Source organism: Trichechus manatus, unplaced genomic scaffold, assembly GCF_000243295.1.
Source record: "Trichechus manatus latirostris isolate Lorelei unplaced genomic scaffold, TriManLat1.0 scaffold00036, whole genome shotgun sequence".
Lineage (NCBI taxonomy): Eukaryota > Metazoa > Chordata > Mammalia > Sirenia > Trichechidae > Trichechus > Trichechus manatus.
Genome location: NW_004443972.1, coordinates 3,650,177 through 3,654,958, shown reverse-complemented (window position 1 = coordinate 3,654,958; position 4,782 = coordinate 3,650,177).

The following is a 4,782-nucleotide window of genomic DNA, read 5'->3' as shown; positions in this document are numbered from 1 at the left end:
GTTTTATTCTGTGTTTAAACCTTTTCTTGAGTTCTTATAATAGTGGTCTTATACAATATTTGTCCTTCTGTGACTGACTAAATTCACTCAGCATAATGAGTTCCAGCTTCCTCCATGTTATGTTTCATGGCTTCATCGTTGTTCTTTATCATTGCATAGTATCCATTGTGTGGATATACCATAATTTGTTTATCCATTCATCCGTTGATAGGCACCTAGGTTGTTTCCATCTTTTTGCTGTTGTGAACAGCTGATCCTGCACCATCTTCACAATCGTTGTTATGTTTGAGCCCATTGTTGCAGCCACTGTGTCAATCCATCTCATTGAGGGTCTTCCTCTTTTTCATTGACCCTCTACTTTACCCAGCATGATGTCCTTCTCCAGGAACTGGTCCTTCCTGAGAAAATGTCCAAAGTCCATGAGATGAAATCTTACCATCCTTGCTTCTAAGGAGCATTCTGGCTGTACTGCTTCCAATACAGATTCAAAGCATTAGGCCAAGACAATTTCAAGGGGAATCCTAAGAAACTTTCAAAGAACAGATAATGCCAATGTTATTTAAACTGCTCCAGGGCATAAACAAAAAATAATTCCAGATTCTTCTTTTAGAGAAAGAAGCATCTCTATAAGATAAAGATATTGTTTTCTTTATTAGGTTAGCTAGTAGTATATATACGTTCTATTGATTTCTTTTTAAACCAGCTTTTAATTTATTAATTCTAGATACAGATAAAGCATCTGTATTAATAAAGATTGAACAAAAAAACTATAGACCAGTCTCATTTATGAATGAATCTCAATATAAAAACCCTAAATAAAATATTATCAAACAGAATCCAGTAGCATACTGAAAGAATAATTCATCAAGATTGCAGCATACACTTGTGGTATCCTATGCCACATTCCCCAGGCCTCCTGTGAATTTCAGCACAGCCACTATGGGCATTTCCTTGCACTTTGTCTATTTTCTGCCTCTTTGCTTTGCTGCCTCAGGGCTTTCTCTAAGGCTGCAGAAGTCAGCTTAGCACACAGCTGTAACCTGGAAGTCGGGCTGGGGGCTTAAACTTAATGTTCTTGGGGGCAGCCCTAAACCAAAGGCCGTCAGTGAATAAATTATCCAGGCTTCTCCATCAATGGGTGAATTTTGAGACCCAATAGGAATAAACCCCTGTAATCCACAACAGTAACCACTGTACCCCTATTGGCATTTCTTCTTTGCCTCAGTCTCCCTACTCCCTCATTTCTGCTTCCTGGGATCACTTCCCAAACAAACTCCCAGCACCCAAGTCATTTTCTCAGCCTCTGTCTTGGAGAGAACTGAAAGTAAAACAATTGTGACATGAGTTTATTCCAGGAATGCAAGGATGATTCAATAGTTCGTGTTAATAGATTTAGAAAGAAAAATCTCCACAGATGCTTAAAAAACATCTGATAGAATTTAACACACATTCTTGATTCAAGAACTCAGTAAAACAGGAAATGACATTTGTCTCAATCCCAAATCCAGCATCTTATTTAATGGGGAATCACAAGCCATTTTCTATAAACACAGGTAACAAGTATGCTACCATTTATAATTGTATTGAAGATAGTACACACCACAATTAGAAAAGCTAAAGAAATTAGAGTTATAAAAAGTGTGAAAAGAAGAGGTGTTACTAGCACTGTTTGCAGGTGACATGGCTGTACACTTGGTAACCAAGAGGATCAACTGAAAAACTACTACAAATATAAGAGGACGTAATACTGTAGTGTACAGGGTCAGCAAAAAAGAGGAAGACCCTCAACGAGATGGATTGACACATGGTTGTTATTAGATGGATTGACCTTATTGTTGTTATTGGAAGGTGCTGTCTAGTCAATTCCAACCTATACTGACTGTATGTACAACCGAACGAAACACTGCCCTGCCCTGCGTCATCCTCAAAATCGTTGTTATGCTTAAGCCCATTGTTGCAGCCAAGCTTGATGTCCTTCTCCAGGGACTGATCCTGACAACATGTCCAAAGTATGTGAGAAATAGTCTTACCATCCTTGCTTCTAAGGAGTATTCTGGTTGTATTTCTTCCAAGACAGATTTGTTCTTTCTTCTGGCAGTCCACACTATATTCAATATTCTTCTCCAACACCACAGTTCAAAGGCTTTTATTCTACTTCAGTCTTCCTTATTCATCATCCAGCTTTCACATGCATAGGAGGCAATTGAAAACACCATGGCTTGGGTCGGGTGCACCTTAGTCTTCAAGGTGACATTTTTACTTTTCAACACTTTAAAGAGGTCTTTTGCAGCCGATTTGCCCAGTGCAATACGTCTTTTGATTTCGTGATGGCTGCTTCTATGGGTGTTGATTGTGGATCCAAGTAAAATGAAATCCTTGGCAACGTCAATCTTTTCTCCATTTATCATGATGCTTATTGGTCCAGTTGTGAGGATTTTTGTTTTCTTTATGTTGAGGTGTAATCCATACTGAAGGCTGTGGTCTTTGATTTTCATGAGTAAGTGCTTTAAGTCCTCTTCACTTTCAGCAAGCAAAGTTGTGTCATCCACATAACGCAGGTTTTTAATGAGTCTTCCTCCAAGCCTGACGCCCCATTCTTCTTCATGTAGTCCAGCTTCTCGTATTATTTGCTCAGCATACAGACTGAATAGGTATGGTGAAAGGATACAACCCTGACACACACCCTTCCTGGCTTTAAACCACGCAGTATCTTCTTGTTCTGTTCAAACAACTGCCTCTAAGTACAGGTTCCTGAGGAGCACAATTAAGTGCTCTGGAATTCCCATTCTTTGCGATGTTACACATAATATGTTGTGATCCACACAGTCGAATGCCTTAGCATAGTCAATAAAACACAGGTAAACGTCTTTCTGGTATTCTCTGCTTTCAGCCAGGCTCCATCTGACATCGGCAATGATATCCCTGGTTCCACTTACTCTTCTGAATCTGGCTTGAGTCCGGCAGTTCCCTGTCGATATACAGCTGCAGCCGTTTTTGAATGATCTTCAGCAAAATTTTACTTGCAAGTGATATTAATGATATTGTTTGATAATTTCTGCATTCGGTGGGATCACCATTCTTGGGAATAGGCATAAATATGGAATCTCTTCCAGTCGGTTGGCCAGGTAGCTGTCTTCCAAATTTCTTGGCATAGATGAGTACTTCCAGTGCTGTATCCGTTTGTTGAAACATCTCAGTTGGTATTCTGTCAATTCTTGGAGCCTTGTTTTTTGCCAATGCCTTCAGTGCAGTTTGGACTTCTTCCTTCAGTACCATTGGTTCCTGCTTATATGGTACTCCCTGAAATGGTTGAACGTCAACAATTCTTTTCGGTATGGTGACTCTGTGTATTCCTTTCATCTTCTTTTGATGCTTCCGGAGTCATTTAATATTTTCTGTGTAGAATCCTTCAATGTTGCAACTTGAGGCTTGAATTTTTTCTTCAGTTCTTTAAGCCTGAGAAATCCAGAGCGTATTCTTTCCTTTTAGTTTTCTATCTCTACGTGTTTGCACATTTCATTATAATACTTTGTCTTCTCTGGTTGCCCTTCGAAATCTTCTGTTCGGCTCTTCTACTTCATTATTTTTTCCTTTTGCTTTAGCTACTCAACATTCAAGAGCAAGTTTCAGAGTCTCTTCTGACATCCATTTTGGTCTTTTCTTTCTTTCTGGTCTTTTTAATGAGCTCTTGCTTTCTTCATGTATCACGTCCTTGACGTCATTCCACAGCTCATTGGTCTTCGGTCGTTAGTGTTCAAGGCGTCAAATCTATTCTTGAGATGGTCTCTTAACTGAGGTGCGATATACTCAAGGTCGTACTTTGGCTTTAATGAACTTGATCAAATTTTCTTCAACTTGAACTTGCATATGAACGTACGCAGTTGGACTCTGTCCTTGTTCAAACTTATGATATTGAGCTTTTCCATTGTCTCTTTCCACAGATGCAGTCAATTTGATTCTTGCGTATTCCATCTGGCAAGGTCCACATGTATAGTCACCATTTACGTTGTTGAAAAAAGGTATTTGCAATGAAGAAGTCACTGGTCTTGCAAAATTCTATCATGAGCTCTCCAGCTTTGTTTCTATCACCAAGGCCATATTTTCCAACTACTAATCCTTCTTCTTTGTTTTCAACTTTGGCATTCCAGTCACCGGTAATTATCAATGCGTCTTATTGCATGTTTGATCAATTTCAGACTGCAGAAGTTGGTAAAAATCTTCACTTTCTTCATCTTTGGGCTAGTGGTTGGTTTGTAAATTTGAACAATAGTCAGATTAACTCATTTTCCTTGTAGACGTATGTGTATTATCGTATCACTGACAGCTTTGTACTTCAGGATAGATCTTGAAATTTTCTTTTTGATGAAGAATGTGACACCATTCCTCTTCAATTTGTCATTCCCAGCATAGTAGACCATATGATTGTCTGATTCAAAATGGCCAATACTAGTCCATTTCAGCTCTCTAATGCCTGGGATATCGATGTTTGTGTTCCATTTCATTTTTTATGACTTCCAATTTTCCTACACTCATACTTCGTATATTCCCATTCCAAGTATTAATGGATGTTTGCAGCTGTTTCTTCTCATTTTGAGTCATGCTACAACAGCAAATGAAGGTCCTGAAAGCTTGACTCCATCCACGTCATTAAGATCGATTCTATTTTGAGGAGGCAGCTCTTCCCCAGTGGTCTTTTGAGTGCCTTCCAACCTGAGGGGCTTATCTTCCCACACTATGTCAGACAATGTTCCACTGCTGTTCATAAGGTTTTCATTGGCTAAT